The sequence below is a fragment of the Pelodiscus sinensis genome, chromosome 1 (assembly GCF_052426305.1).
Source record: "Pelodiscus sinensis isolate ZL-2025 chromosome 1, ASM5242630v1, whole genome shotgun sequence".
Lineage (NCBI taxonomy): Eukaryota > Metazoa > Chordata > Testudines > Trionychidae > Pelodiscus > Pelodiscus sinensis.
In genome coordinates, this window is record NC_143052.1 from 69,413,356 (window position 1) to 69,430,404 (window position 17,049).

General features: G+C 44.7%; 1 protein-coding gene across 3 annotated transcripts in view; it reads right to left on the bottom strand.

The window, feature by feature from the left end:
• KCNC2 (potassium voltage-gated channel subfamily C member 2) overlaps positions 1-16,766 on the bottom strand; it is an 80,717-nt gene extending 63,951 nt beyond the window's left edge. For 2 of the 3 annotated variants that reach the window (XM_089779960.1, XM_089779938.1), the window contains exon 1: positions 16,609-16,766. The gene's annotated coding sequence lies outside the window, so the exon portion shown is untranslated. Of the gene's footprint in view, positions 1-5,910; positions 6,429-7,277; positions 7,968-16,608 lie in introns of those variants that run through there. The other variant, XR_012904764.2, reaches the window with a different exon arrangement.
• Positions 16,767-17,049: the final 283 nt, after the last annotated feature.

Consider the following 17,049-nt stretch of genomic DNA (forward strand, 5'->3'; position numbering starts at 1 on the left):
CTCAATTTACGAGGAAGAACGCCTTCTTTCGAAAGTTCCTCTTTCGAAAGAAGGCGTTCTTCAATGTAAATAGGGCTTCTTCGAAAGAGAGCATCCAGACTCACTGGATGCTTTCTTTCGAAAAAGCAAGCCGCTTTTTCGAAATTTCTCCGTGCAGTCTAGACGCTCTCTTTCGAAAGAGGCTCTTTCGAAAGATGCTTTCGAAAGAGCCTCTTTCGAAAGAGGCTTGCAGTCTAGACATAGCCTCAGAGAGGTGGAAGTTTTTTGTTGTTGAAACTGGGTGTTTTTCCTGACAAAAGTCACATTGCAGTGTGCATGGCCTCATTGTTTTGTTGCCAAACAGTAGTTTTTGTTGACAAAACTTAGTAGTGCAGACAAAGCCTGAGAGTTTCCCTTTCTTTACTTCTAGTTGATGAACTCATTTTAGAGAACCCGCCACCAAAAATCAGTATCTTAGTAAGAGAAAATCCTTTATTATTCCTGAAATCTTTGGAAACCTATTTTAACAGGAAATTGTATAATATTTTATAATATGGGAAAATTTCATAAACATGTATTTTGCTATGGAGATCATACAATATAAATAAGCATTCCCTTTTTCTTCAAGCAATGAATATTAATTTGAACACATTTAATCACTTTAATTTAAAATAATGTCTTTGTTTACACATTGTTAAATATGTAGTAGTCTAGAATGATTACTTTAGGAAGGCTTAAGAGTTTATTTAAAATATAAAATCAATTTAGAAATACCAGTTAAGAAAATATGAAATAGAAGAGCTGCATCATGTATTCCATAATATTTAATGTTGTACTCAGCAGAACAGCTGACTTGCCCTTAACTGCAAAGATTTTGCAAATAAATCTCTGACAAACTTCAGGGTATATCAAAAAACCTGTGACTGAAATTTTTGATACCCAAATTAGTGGTTTTAATTAAGTACCTTTTGCATGTCCAGTTTTCACAATCTAGTAATATAAAACATGCTTTATTTTCTTTAGAAAGAAATTTTAGAAGAATGGTTGTTTGCAAATATCATTTATTATATTAGGATTTAGGGATTTGGCTGGCAGGGGTGAGCAGGCATGAGGAGGGAGACAGTGGGAAGGAGACTGAAGTATTGATGGGGTTATAAGCTGAGGGACTTGCCATCCCAAGCGGCAGCTTCACCCACTACTCATGAGCAGCAGGTTGCTGCCTGCTTTCCTATTCAACAGGTGATAAAAGAAAGCAGAATAAATGACTCCAATAAAACTTTGCCAAGAATGTTTCAGAATAAATAAAGCTCATCACAAGAAAAGTCTCTTCAGGTTCTGGAAAGGATTTTTCATTTAAACTATGCATGAGCTCAGAAAATCCAAACTCCACCCAAATGGAATTGGTAATTCTAATATTACTTTAACAATGCCATTGATATAGTGTTATTAGGCAGTGATAGCTTTCTGTCAGCAGCAATAATTGAAGCGTCACTTCTATGCTACTCCACCAAAATCACTCTGAGTCATTAACATTCAATTACCTTTATTGTTAAAGCAGATTAATATGGGCAGGAGGAATAGTGGAAATCCCAGAAGGATTTTAGCTTCCTCACATTCTCCTGAAAACAGAAGCATGCCTTTATATGCATGCCCCAAAATTCTGCCAGCGTGCTGATATGAACCCATTGAAATGTTTGGGTAGTTTGTGCCAAACACACAGCACACTTGGAACCTGAAGAAAAATCACAATGTGCTTATTTCATATCCCTCAGTTTGCATAAAAAAACTACATAAACAATCAAGCAGTTTTCTTATCAAGATTTTGCAGCCACAAGGTTCTCCAAGAGATTTGACAGTCTGGGTGATTCTCCTCCTGTTTTGTAGGAACCAGGCAATGCTGGCAAATCACACATTCTTAGCTTAGTTGTGCTTTTAATCATAGACCAACACAGGATGAATCGCATCACTGTGGGGAACCATCAGGAGAGAGTTGGCCCCGGAGCTCCCCAGTTGTGCAGGGAAGATGGAGGAGCAATTTGCTATAGGCCATTCAAGCAGTGCTGCTTATGCTTGTAGCTATTTCATTTTTATTACTTTCCTGGATCATAGGGAGACCTACAACATCCAATCCTCCTTACACACCTGGCCAAATATAGATCCCCCTGACCAATCTTCCTGAACAAGCATAAACCTGGTGTAAGGATGATATACAATCTTCTGGGGCTCAGATAAATGCCAGACTACCAATATGTGTTCAGGAACAAGCCCCATATATCATGATGGGAATCACTCACGCCCCCAAGAAAAAACTAATCTAATCAAATGCTGACTGCTAGACAGATGTTATACAGCCTTCGTTATAGGGAACAAAGCACCCTTTCTGTAGCTGTTTTAGGGGAACCTCAGAGTGACGTCTACTCAGTTAGTCTCTGGTTGTTTTGGTGCTACTGCTAGGCAATGAGAGATCACAAGACAAGGGCTTATAAATATTGCAGTCCTCAATTCCCTAAAAACAGAATTACATATTACCTTTGATGGAATACTTACAGCTTCAGAAACTATTATTTAGCTCTCTCTCCGCGCTGCTAGTACTCAAGTACAAAGGCATGTACAACAAAATGTTTGTTTAAATAATTTCTCTGTTTTTATTCATTTTAATTTATTTGTTGTCATAACTAAAAGGGCATTTTTTCTACACATCACATTTAAAATATTTTAAATACTGAAAGAAAAGGGCAGCTGTGAGAAAATGACATTTCCACTTCAGTTGCTTTTATTCACAAATATATTGACTCATGATTCGTGAGCATTTGGAATGCTCTTATAAAGTACAGGACCATATAAACAAAGTAATATAATGTAATGGCACATTACTAATACAAGTGTTGCATCAGAGAGATGAAACTATAAGTTTTCATCATTCTGATGAAAAATGGATAATATCCAAGGAAACAAAGTAGTATTAATTTAAAATGCATAATGTACTTCCCAAAATAAATACATATGTGAATTTAATTTATTTATTTGATTCATTTATCCTCTGCTGTTATTAACTATATAGTGGTAGTATCTAAAGGCTTCATAAGTATTGGGGCAGCATTTTGCAAACACTATAAGCCATGTCTACACAAAACATTATTTTGAAATTACTAAAATTGCCTTAACTCCCAATTTTACAAAATCAAAATAGCATGTCCCCACTATGAAGAAGCATAAAAAGTAGTTGGAATTAGTCCAGAATAGCGAATCCACATTGAATGGAGCCTGCTGTGGACTTAGAGCCTCAGAAGCATTTGGGGAGGACACCAGGAGGACGGATACTTCCTGTGGCTGCTTGGTCAGACAAGCTGCAAAATGTGTTTTCAGGGACAGGGGCAGCAGATTTGTATAATTTTTAGTGGTGCCCCATTAGCCACACCCCCTGGCCCCTATTAACCAGGCCTCTGGAGGTAACACACTTGGGGCAAGATGGACACATGACCAGAAGTAAAAGGTGTCATGTCACCCCTCTCGAAGGACTTTTCCCACCATCCTACTACCAACAGGGATTAGTTTGGCCCCATCAAACCCCCCTGATGCAACTATCCTGCAATTGCATTAACCCAATGTGTGTGACATTAACTCGGGAGCAGAGAGGCTGGGGGAAGTGTTCCCTCTAAGGCTATGTCTACACTCGCGGCTACTTTTGCAAGTACAGCCGTTCTTGCGCAAGAACCCAGAACCCACAGAGCAGCCACACTGCCCACCTGTCCTTGCGCAACGAAATTTACAGTACGATGTGGTAAGAGAGGGCATCTTGTGCAAGAGCTACGCTCTTTTCTAACAGGTGTAAGCTCTCTTGCATAAGAGGGCAGTGTGGAAGCTTGGCAGGGATTTCTTGTGCAAGAAACCCCTATGGCTAAAATTGTGCAAAAGCACAGCTTGCACATGGCAGTATGGATGTGTTCTTGCGCAAGACTTCTTGCACAAGAACCCTTGTGCAAGATGTTCTTGCGCAAGAAGATGCCAGTGTAGACATAGCTTAAGAGTTTCCTCCCATGAGCAGAATGAATTTTGTGTTGTGCACCAGTACTGAGTTCATGTGGCTTGTTTGGATGTGCTACTGTGGCACCCAAGTTATTAATAAATATTTTATAAACCTTTACCTTTTCTCTCTGCTGCCATGTATCCTCCCCTTGCTGCATCAGCCCCCCTGGTGCTTGCTGCCCCCCAACTTCTTACCCTCCTGACTCCTGCCCTTCTCACTGCCCTCAGCCCTCCTGCGACCTGCACCCCGCCACCAGCCCTTCTCTGCCCCCTGTGCCCACTCCTCCAGTAGCACCACTGATCATGTGAGCTACCCCTCCTCATCCCCTCTCCTAACACCTCCCTCTACACACCTGCCCTGCCTCTCTCCTCTGGTGCTGGTCCCTCCCCTTCAGGTGTCTGCCCTTCTGCTTCACCCCCAGAATCCCCTGGCACCTGCACCTTTCCTTAGCCCTGCACCCTTCTGGTGTCTCCCCCTTTCCCTTTGCCCTCTTTTTCCCCTGATACCCACCCCCTCACCACTCTGCCCCATTCCCCTCTTGCCCCTCTGAGCCCTCACACATGACTTGCTCCATCCCCACCTTTCTCATGCCCATCCCTTCTTTCAAGCCTTCTCCCAGCACCTCTCCCTCCCCCTCTAGCCTCCAATGCCCTTACTCTCTCCTCTCTCAGCATCACCCTGTCCCCCCTCTCACAGACATCCCCCCTCCTGCCCTTTCCTTCATTGTCTGCACTTGGCCCCCTGGCATTTGTCTCTCCTCCACGCTGTCCCTTGGTGCCTTCCCCTTTCTTCCCTCTCGCCCTCGCCCTCCCCCTCCCTCTCCACACAAGCCCCTTCCTCTCCCACCCCTTCTCCTGCTTTTCCCCTCCCCCTCCACACAAGCCCCTTCCTCCCCCTCCCTTTACCTTTCCCCTTACCTTACCTTCTGCCTTCCACTTTGCGGGGCCGGAATCTGCACTTGGGTCCCAGAAGTCCCCGGATTCTGAACCCGAAGCTAGGCCATGCAGCGCAATGCCACACCGAGCAGTTTTAAAGTCCCAGGCCATGATGTCACATCACGCCCGGGCATCTCCCAGCTCACCTGTAAATGCCGCACATGGCAGCAGCAGCCGGCAGTGCACGCCGGTAAGGGGGAGCCGGACTGAAAGCTGTGCACGACAGGGCTGGGATGGGGCCAGGATGGAAGGACATGTAGGGGGGGGACTGGCAGGTGGGGCCCGGGGCCCACTCCAGGAAAATCTGGGGGAGAGACCTAGCTCCAAATATTGGTGGAGCAGGGCCCCCGGCTCTGAATGTTGCTGGATCATGGGCACCACGAGCCCATATAACTCGCCTCCTATGTTCACTACAGCTGCATCTCACAAGCCACTGCCTCCCCCCTCATGGGACACAAAAGAGACGCAGTGGGCATGTGCCTTCTTGTGCTCTTGTTGCCCTTGCAGACACCACAGCACTCACACCATGGAGCCAGAGCTGCTGCAAAGCAGTGCCAGGCTCACAGGCCTAGTGCTGCACCTCACGGTTCAGTGCTTCCAAACTGCCAGTATGCTGCTCCAGCTGGATGAGGTTGAGGATCTGCAGGACAAACCCCAGCGTGCTCACCCAGGTCCTGGTGCTTCTGCTGCTGTGCAAGCCCCTCAATCCCCTGGACACCGTGGAATGCTGCTTCTGGCAGTGAGAGAGGAGCTCAGACTGGTGGGACAACCAGCAGTGGCTGCAGAACTTCTATATGCAGAAGGCCACCTTATTTGAGCTCTGCTAGTGGCTCGCCCCTTCCCTTAGGCAATAGGACACCCACATGAGGCCCACCATTCCTGTGCAGAAGCACATGGCCATCCCCCTCCCTTCCCCTACCATCCCTCCCCACCTTCCCTCTCCCCGCACAGTGCAAACAAAAAGCCATCTTTTGTGAATAACAGGCTCTTTATTGGGGGACATGCAATAGAGGAGTACTGGGTAAAGAACCTGTAATGGGAGAGGAGAGAGGAGGGCTCAGGGATGGAGCTTGGAGTAGTGCCTGTCTCCGGGTGGTCAAGAGACTTTGGCTGCCCAAGAGGTCCCACTGCCCATGTTCTAGGGCCCCAGTGGCCCATCAGAAGCCTTGGAGTAAAAGCCATAGGGGCGCAGAGAGGTGGCTGGTGGCCTGCTCCATGCACAAAGCCATGCATTCTATCACTGAAGTGAACATGTCTTCTTGCTGGCATGCCAGCTTGTCCCAGGCAGCCTTCCTTAGATTCTGGTCAGCCTGGTGCTTCTCTCAGTGGGTAGCCCACTCCTTGCACTTGTTCTTGACTCCCTGGCCAAGGGACTGCAGAAAGGCAATGTACTCCCACATGAGCTCTTCCTGGCTGCCTGCGGGTCCCACTCAGTCAGGTGGAAGATGTGGCAGGTGCAGGATGTGCCAAGTTTGCAGCTGGCCCAGCTGTGAAGAAAAGTTACAAGGGCAGTCATCCCAGGAGACACTCTGTATGAAGCCTAGCCCTAATCTCTGAGCCAACACTGAAGGTCTGGATTCAGACAATGGTGAGGTGCTTCAAGCAAGGCCATGTTGCCTAGACAGTGAACACTTTCCAGCAGGAGCACAGATGTCCCAGAGGACCATCGCTACAGCCACGACCCAGGGACAAATGGGCATGGGAAGGTGCCAGCCAGGCCAGAAGCCTACAGGTGGGGGGGTAGAGGAGAATGGGGCAACTCAGCTTCCTCCTTTGTCCTGCACATGCCGGGTCCAGCATTGGCAGCGTCCCACAGAGAGAGAACTTCTATCCCTGCCCACTGGAGGAAGGGAAGAGAAGTTGGGGGAGGTGTACGTGTGTGAGTGGCAGATGCCACTTGCTGGAGAGAGTGCTAATGGGTTGTCCTCCTTTTCCTTCCCCTGGCAAGTTCTCATGCATGGGATCAGTCTACTCCGTATCACCATGCTTGATTGGGACCAGATGCTGACTGAATGTGGGCATGACCCTGTGCCATGTGTGGCACTGCTGTGTGGTTCCATGACCCCAGCCTCCTTAATGGTGGCTTGTCATGAGAAGGTGTCCCACCACAGAGGCCGGATAAAGGTGGGTCTCTCCAGGAACCTGGTGAGAAGGACTGAGGGGTTCCTATGTGAGAACGTCATGGTGTTGAGTGTTCCGGACTGGTGCTCCATGTGCACCCAAGTGCACAGGCTGTTGTGTGACCCCCAGGCTGAGTAGGCTGAGAGAAGAGTGTGCAGTCCCTCATTGCCCGTCATCTGTCCCCATGTGGAGATAGGGAAAGTTATAGAACTCACTTGAAGTATCCTCCCCAGGTTCCTCAGAAGCCTGGGAGACGTCCTGGGTGGAGGGACTGGCTCCAGAGTGAGCAGCAGGATCTGGCTGGCAGGCACGGTCACCTGGCTGACTGCCTCCTCCTCATCATCATCATCGTCATCATCTTCCACCACCCCGCCTTCCTGCAGATTGATGCCAGGCATGTCCTGGCCAGAGTCAATTATGACTACAGGTAAAGTGACTGGCTCCCTTCCCAGGATGGAATCCTGCTGCTCATAGTAGAAGCAGGTGTGCGGTGCCACCCTGGAGTATCTGCTCTGTTCCCCGGCCTTGTTGTAGGCCAGCTGCACCTCTTTAATTTTCATGCAGCACTGGTTGAAGGTTCTGGTGTACCCTCTCTCAGCCAGGCTGGTGGCGATGCGGCCGTAAATGTCTGCACTTCTTTTCCTGGTGCAGAGATCCTTGAGGTTGGTCTCCTCCCTGCAGACCTCGATGAGGTCCAGGATCTCTGCACTAGTCCAGGCTGGAGCACTCCTGCATCCTTGGGCAGTGGCTGCTGTAGGAACAGCAGAAATGTTGGCATCCATCAGAGTATCTGAGAGAGCATTCAGGTAGGTCCTCTCTGTATTGGGTTGTGGTCTCTCATACAGGGCTTGCAAAGGTGGCCATGTGCGAGAAGCTCTTCTCCTCTTGTCAGGTCTTTGAGAGCTCTGCAGAAGAAGGGAAGCAGTGGAGATGCCAGGTGTTGCCAGAGCAGTCAGAGCTACAGCTGCGAGAGGCCTCCAGAGACTAATTGTTTTTAAATAATGGCATACACACTACCGCTATTTTGAAATAACTATTTTGAAATTAGCGTTATTCCTGATGAAAAGCAGGAGTACAGATTTTGAATGAAGCAGCCCACTATTTCAAAATAAGAGACTTGGTAGCATGGACGCTCTCCTTATAAATTTTATCTTAGAGGGGTTATTTTGAAATAAAGTCCTAGTGTAGACCAGAGCATATTTACATGGTCCCGACCCCAAAGAATTTACAATCTAATATGAATTCATACAATCAGTAGTGTCTTATTGGATTTGAGGACTAATTCTCACGTGAAACCAGTGAAGACTTTTTGGAGCTGAATTGGGGTGCATTTAATGAAAATATTGTTTAACTGCTTAATGAAAAATTTTAGAGAACCATGCATAAGTGGTGGTTCTACTTCTACTTGAATCAACCTGGATAATTTAAATATGTCAATTTAGTCGTAATTTTGATATGCCTAACCTCGATGGGAGGCAATTGTATTAAGCTAGAATAGTTATTTGCCCAGGTCCTGTCATATATACTTAGTCATTAAACAATGTGGTACAAGTGCAAACAGATTAGATAATATGGATTTATAGATTATATCCATATTACTGTAATGCTGACTGGCACATTTTTTGAAAGCTTTTAGATGAATTATGGAATGGCATTGCTTTATAATTTTTGCAGAAACAGCTAACATTACTGATTTAATTGTGTTTGCTTATTTGCAATGCCTACTGTATAAATAGATTTGTGTCAAAATTATCTTTACTTATCTCAGGCAAAAATGCAACACGTTATATATTTAAAACTACAGTTGCAATTATAATTAACATTTCAGAAGTACTAACATGTATACAAACTCAACTTTGTAGTCAGTTGGAAGATGTTTAACCACAGCATTTCAATGAGGGAATTGTATGAAACAGTCACTTCCTTTTTGCCCTTTAATTTTACTGTTCAAGTGATGGGGGAGTAGTGTATCTGGGGCAAGGAATGCAATTTTCTCTCATCTCTGGGGCTGTTTTTCCTGTTTCACCAAATGATCAGTGTACTTTCTGCACAATTTGGAACCAGATGGAAGAAAGCCAATTTCATGTGTTGCATTATAGAATCAGAGAAATACAGGCTTCAGAGACTCCCAAGAAGTCATCTCCAGACAATTGTGTCAAGGTAGCACCAATTAAACCTAGACCCTCTCTGTCGAGTATGTTCTTAAAAACCTCCAATGATGGACATTCCACAACCTCCCTTGAAAGCCTATTGCAGAGTTGAACTACCTGCATAGTTAGAAAGTTTCCACTAATATTTAACCAAAATCTCCCCTACTGCAAATTAAACCCATTTCTTCTTGCCCTGCCTTCAATGAACATAGAGAACAACTAGTGATGATCTTCTTTATAATAGACCTTAACATATTTCAAGTCAGTTAACAGGTTCTTTCCCTCTCCCCCCAGTTCTTTTCTCAAGACAAACCATGCCCGGGTTCTTTTTAACCTTTCCTCATTGATTACATTTCACAACCTTTGATTACTTACATTGCTCTCCTCTGGACTTTTTTCCATTTATCCACACCTTTGCTAAGGTACAGCACCCAGAACTGGACACAGTACTTCAGTTGAGGCCTCACAAGTCCCAAAGAGATAAGGATAATTTCCACCCATGTCTCACATTGTTGGTTCAGATCTAATTTGTGATCCACAATAACAACCAGATTGTTTTCAGTGGTACTACTGCTTAGCCAGTGATTCCCAGTCTTCTTGTTCATTTGATTTTTATTTTCTCAGTGAAATAGTTTGTGCTTTCTTTACTAATATTCATCTTGATGTCAGACCCAGTCTCCAATTTGTCAAGGTCATTTTGAATTCTAATTCTCTCTTCCAATGTTTTTGCAACTCCTTCCAGCTTGTTGTCATTTTCATTAATAACCTACAGAATTTGAGAATATTTCATCAAAAAGATAGATGGTGATGGGATACCTAACATAGTGAATGCCAATGAAAAGGGGGGAGGTTTAGAAGATAAAATAAAAGAACAAGTTAAAAATTACTTAGAAAAGTTACATGTCTCCAAGTCACCAGGGCCTGATGAAATGCATCCTTGAATACTCAAGGAGCTGATAGAGGAGAAATCTGAGCTGTTAGTTATCATCTTTGAAATATCATGGAAGTTGAGAGAGACTCCAGTTGACTGGAAAGTGGCAAATATAGTGCCCATCTATAAAAAGGGAAATAAGAACCCAGGAAAATACAGATCAGACAGTTTAACTTCTGTTCCAGGGAAGATAATGGAGCAAGTAATTAAGGAATCCATCTGCAAACATCTGGAAGATAATAAGGAGATAGGTAACCACTAGCATGGATTTGTAAAGAACAAATCATGTCAACCCAATCTGATAGTTTTCTTTGATAGGATACCAAGCCATGTAGATAAAGGAGAAGCAGTGGACGTGATATATTTAGATTTTAATAAGGCATTTGACATGGTCTCACATGACTTTCTTATCAATAAACTAGGAAAATGCAACCTAGATGAGGCTACTATAAGGTGGGTGCATAACTGGCTGGACAACCATTCCCAGAGAGTACAGTAAACTTATGATAATCCAGGACTTTTAGGTGCCAGATTATTATATATGCTGGACTATCGGAAGGGGGGACTATGAGGGGTCTGGGGTGGGGTGGGAGAGGATGCCACCCCAGACACCTCATAGCCCCCCCCCTTCTGATAGTCCGTCTCTGCCCAGGTGTGTCTGATTCAGCTGCTGCTGGTCAGTTTCAGCAGCGGCTGAATCGGGGACTCCTGCGGCAGAGCAGCTGGGATGCTGCCGGGTTGGTCCTGCAGCGTCAAGTGGCAGCACTACGGGACCAACCCAGCAGCACCCCAACTGCTCTGCCCCAGGCGTCCCCAAGTCAGCCGCTGCTGAAATTGATCAGCGGCTGACTCCAGGAAGCGTCCCCAAGAGCGTCCCCAAGAGCAGCTGGGGTGCTGCCAGGTTGGTCCTGCAGCCCCAAGAGGCAGCGCTATGGGACCAACCCAGCAGCACCCCAGCTGCCCTGCCCCCGGCTTCCCCGATTCAGCTATTGGTCAGTTTCAGCAGCAGATGAACCGGGGAAGCCGGGCGCAGAGCAGCTCCAATTGTCTGGCTGCCCGGAGCACTTCCAGGTTCCCGATGGTACTGGACTATCAGGAGTGCTGGAGCATTGGATGCCGGACCAATGGAGTTTTACTGTAGTTATTAACAGTTCGCAATCATGCTGGGAGGGCATAAAATGTGGCATTCTGCAGGCATTTGTTTTGAGACCAGTTCTGTTCAATATCTTCATCAATGATTTAGATGATAGCATAGAGAGTGTGTGTATTAAGCTGGAAAGGGTTGCAAGTGATTTGGAGGAGAGGGTCAAAATTCAAAATGATCTGGACAAACTGGAGAAATGGTCTGAGGTTAACAGGATGAAGTTTAATAAAGACAAATGTAAAGTGCTCCCCTTAGGAAAGAACAATCAGTTTCACACATACAGAATGGGAAGTGATTGTCTAGGAAGGAGTATTGCAGAAAGGGATCTAGGGATCATAGTGGACCACAAGTTAAACATGAGTCAACACTGTGACACTGTAGCAAAAAGAAGCAAATACGATTCTGGGATGCTTTAACAGGAATGTTGTGAGCAAGACACAGGAAGCCATTCTTCTACTCTGTACTGATTAGGCCTCAGTTGGAGTATTGTGTCCAATTCGGGGCACCACATTTGAAGAAAGATGTGGAAAAATTGGAGAAGGTCCACAGAAGAGCAACAACACTGATTAAAGGTCTAGAAAACATGACCTATGTGGGAAGACTGAAAGAAATGGGCTTGTTTAGTTTAGAAAAGAGAAGACTAAGAGGGGACACGATAGCAGTTTTCAAGTATCTAAAAGGGTGTTACAAGGAGAAGGGAGAAAAATTGTTCTCCTTGGCCTCTGAGGATAGGACAAGAAGCAATGAGCTTAAATTGAAGCAAGGGAGGTTTAGGTTGGACATAAGAAAAAACTTCCTAATTGTCAGGGTGGTTAACACTGGAATAAATTGCCTATGGGGATTGTGGAATCCCCATCACTGGAGATATTTAAGAGCAGGTTAGATAGACCTCTATCAGGAATGATCCAGACAGTGCTTGGTCCTGCCATGAAGGCAGGGGACAGGACTCAATGATCTCTTGTGATCCCTTTCAGTTCTATGATTGTATAATTCTATGAATAGTATTGGAAGAATTAGTACTGAATCCAAAGTTAGGGTTGTCCTTTAAATTCAATATAAAGCATTTTTAAAAATCTCTCCCTCTTGTATTTTAATTATTAATCTCCAAATTTGGCAGAATAAATCTTCAAAAGACAATTAAACTTGATAATATTTTGTATAAAATATTCAGAAGAGTAAACATTTAAATGTTCCCTTTTGGGAATTTTGATTAATATTTCTTCACCCTTCTTAAAGTATAAATATTTCATAGTCTTCAAATTTCATCCCATCTCATACGTACAATCTCTTGAATAAACAAAATTATTGTAATTGAAAAATATTGCTGTAATTTGTCGTAACGAAACTGAGTTTTACGAAGGAATCCAAGAGAGGTGAGACATTTTGTCAGTGGCACAATCCTCTGTGGAAAAGTGTCGTTGGCCTGAGGGGTAGGAGAAAAATTAGGGAATGAGCTGGATCATTGGGACAGAGTAGTCAGAGTGGAAGCAAGACAGATCCTGAAAGGGACTGAAGATGCCACAAGAAGCAGTGTGTGAACTGGGTAATAGGAAAACACTGAGAATATGCACAGGGAAAAGGTGGTGGCATCATGAACGCCAGCACTGCCCTGTTTTCTTTGCCTGACAGAATTCCTGTAGAGAGAGGATTCTCTATGCTCTGAAAGAAATAGCAACATTTCTCTGTGCTGCAACACTTCTCTTTCTTGGCCTAATAAAGGAGATGTTCTGTGTGGTGAAGAGCAGGAGGTTCAACAAATACACACAGGCCTGTGTGGGAGGCACAGTGGAGAAGTTCAATCTTGGTTTGTTAGTACAATTCAGCAGCAAGTCACCCCTCTTTCTGATATCCCTTGTTTTTAAGGACCAAAGACATGTGGGAAGGAACAAAGAGAGAGTAGGGAAGCAGTCAAATTAGGCTGTCAAAGACAGTTGGCAACTCGACAATGGAAGAGGCACAATCTGCAGACAAGAAGTTTCCTGTGGTTTGTCTGCAGGAGAGCCAACTTCACAAGCCTTAGTACGGTCATCAAGGCAGCTCTCAAGGTCATCAGGGTCTGCTGCTTGCAAAAATTTTGTTAAGGAGCCACCTTGGTGGGGGTGGAAATGCTGGGGAATGAGCAGGAATGAGGGAAGGAGGACTGAGTGGGTCTGTGGAAGGGAAACACAGAGGCTACACGTCTACACTGGCCCCTCTTCCGGAAGGGGCATGTAAATTTCACGAGTCGTCGTAGGGAAATCCGCGGGGGATTTAAATATCCCCCGCGGCATTTAAATAAAAATGTCCGCCGCTTTTTTCCGGCTTTTAAAAAAGCCGGAAAAGAGCGTCTAGACTGGCCCCGATCCTCCGGAAAAAGTGCCCTTTTCCGGAGGCTCTTATTCTTACTTTGAAGTAAGAATAAGAGCCTCCGGAAAAGGGCACTTTTTCCGGAGGATCGGGGCCAGTCTAGACGCTCTTTTCCGGCTTTTTTAAAAGCCGGAAAAAAGCGGCGGACATTTTTATTTAAATGCCGCGGGGGATATTTAAATCCCCCGCGGATTTCCCTACGACGACTCGTGAAATTTACATGCCCCTTCCGGAAGAGGGGCCAGTGTAGACGTAGCCAGAGAGTAGGTGAAGAAGGAGAAACCAGTGATAAGCAGTTTTTTACCTGATGCTATGGTTCACTAGGAAAAGGGATCTCTTTGCTTCAGCCAAGGTCTATTTACTCTCCCAATTCCACTGCAATCTCACTCACTAACCTATTCTCTACCCCTCATCATATCTCTACTCATCCCCAGCCCCTTGCCATCCCTATTGTCCTGCTTGCTTCCCGTGCTATTTCTTGCTTATTGCTATGCCCCACACACACTTCTTCACACCTACATGCCTGCTTATGCCCCCTAGTGCCAAACATTACAGCACCCTACATAGTCACAGACTCTCCACCTGCACAACAAAAATACTTTTCCTTCCAACACACATTCAGTCACAATGCCCATATTCATTCAGTTCCTCCAAACCCCATGCAAATGCACAAGCTTACCCGCAGCCTTGGGGAGCTTAAGGTGTTTTGGCAAGAGACGTGCTTTCTTTGTGCTAACACTGTCACTTTTTTTTTTTCAGAAAAAAATATCCCATTAATCTCATATCTGAGTATGAGAGGAGGAACTGGATATGTGTGAACATGGAAAGTAAAAGCATGTCTGTTGTGAAAGTGAATACTGTGTGAATATGAGTATGGAGATATTTTCATGATTAGACATGTGAACTGAAGTTGCTGTGGAAATTGTTACCATTAACTGCTGATTTCCTTATTTGTATTGATTGTGCTCACAGGAATTGCACTTGTGCAGCTTTTACACTAAGTTAACAACTTTTTTATAGGAAGGAGGAATGTAATTTCTGCATCTTTGAGACAATTTTAATTAGCGATAGACCCTCATTACAAGGTCCAGCTCTAAATCTGAACTTCTCTGAAGTCTACAAAGTGTTTGGTTTTATTTGAGAACATCTCTGATAAGTTCTTTAACAATTTAATACAACCAGATTTTTAAAAGTAATTTAATTTAACTTTTAACTTAATTCAGTATGACACACATTAGACAGCAAGTCTTACAATTCAATATTAGCAATTCATTGTGCAAATGCAGAGTTATTTTCTCATCTATTGTTCCGTAAATAACTAACTACAGGCCAGCTTTTTCTTTTATGTGTGCGTCATGATGCAGAATGAGGGAACGAGAGCAGGGCTAACCATGTGATGCTATACTTTAGAGGTTAGGGGTGAAGGAGAATTAGTGGTCAGACACACTGTAATGCTGTTCCAATCAGGAGTATTGCATACTTATTGCTGACACATGAAGCAGTTAGTAGCATACCTGACGAATAGCTGGGTGGCTTACATTGGCAAATCAATTGAGACTATGGTATTGTAGCACACATGTTAACTAAGACCCCCTTGATGCCTGTTTTGTCACTGTATGGGTGTGCAGGATTAGAACACAACTTTATGCCCACTGCCTTGCTAGCATCCTTGTGCTAAACAGATGGTATTTTGTCTAATGTTAGGAGACACTCCTTCTAAACTCAACAAGAATTAGAATATTTCAGAATTAGTCAAACCACATCTATTCTCATTTATTTAATCATTATTTCGGTAAGTGGTCACAAACTTTTGACACACAGAAATCCTATACCACAGACATTAATGCTTCTTTCCAAAAGCATTGCTTAGCTTAACCTGACACAGAATCTTTGAGTGAAAGTCTGACCTAGCTACCAAAACCCATCATCACATTTTCTTCCCATGCTGGTTGTGTACATTCCAGCATTATCCCAGACCTTGTATGTCAGCATTTACCTTTCTTTTAGCCTTCTACTCCAAATCCATTACAACCTTCCAAAAAATCTTGTATGAACTTCTGTGCAGCTCCAGATATTATTGAATCCCTGATCAAATCAAGTTTAGGAATACAAGTTGGGCCTAAAAGCATCTTACTGGGTTACAGAAACAGCAAAGTAATTAACTATCAAGGTTGATATTCACAGATTTTAACCAGGTCCTTCAAACTTCACAGAAATGTATCAAACATACTAAACACAAACTCATGCCCCCTGATTTTCACCAGTCTGTGGTATTACATTAGATATGCTAGAAGTGGAGGAGTTGTGAAACTGGGAAAGCTGTAGAAGATATTTAGAGAAAGGTTAGAGAATTGATTGATTCAGTGGAAAGAAGAGACATGAGAGAACTGATTAATTTTGAGTGGAAGGAATCTAATTGTCAAGGGTGAATGATGGGTGACTGAATCAAGAGTTGAGCAGTCATTGGATGGGTGAAGGAATAACTGGGGATACGTTGGAGTGTGAACCTCTGAGTGGGGGAGTTGAGTGTCTGGTGAATGAGAAATAGGTGTGGAACGTAAGAGCAGGAAACGGTGTGTGTGAATGAGAGTGAAACTCCTCTTCTTTGCACGTTTTTGTCATTTACACCTGTGCAAAGTTAAGGTAAGGACAGCTTTACACTAGAAACTTGCACTGGTGCAGCTTGTATCTGGGAGAGATGTTCTAAGCTGATGGGAGAGAGGCTTTCCTATCACCTTAAAAAGTCCACCTGTATGAGGTGGTAGCTATATCAGCAGGAGAGCTTCTATATGGAGGAAATTAAGATTGTTATAACTACATCACTCAAGGTAGTGTATCCTTCTGTCAGGGGGTTCACACCCCAGTGCACCTCAGTGCCCCCTGACTGTCTTCATATAGCCCATCTCAGGGCAGAATACAGTCTGTATGGGTTGCTCATCATAGGCATCTGGGCTTATCTCCGTGGCCCCACTTACCTAAGCCAGGCTGTAACTTGTCTCCACGCCCGGGCCTTTCCTCCGGCCCCTCATCAGGGTAGCCTTAGCTGGCCTTCTCCCAGCTCTAGCTAGCTAGCCCCAGCAGGTCTCCCTCCTGGGAGCACCTGCTTCCTCCACAGCCAACCCCTCACTGGCCTCCCTCCTCTGAGCAACCTGGGCTTCTCTATATATACGTGCCAGCTGTGTTCATACTCGCCCTAATGGGTTCAGCTGGCTTCTCCCAGCCACTCGTGCAGTCCTGGATCTTTGCCAGCTGAGCTCTCCCACGCCCTAATAGGTTCAGCTGGCTTCTACCAGCCATTCGTGCAGTCCTGGGTCTTTGCCAGCTGGGCCCTCTCTAGCCCTAACTAGCTCCCGCTGGCCTCCTCTCTGCTAGCCCTGGCTCCGGGCCGGAGTCCTGGTATTAAAGGGCCAGTGCAG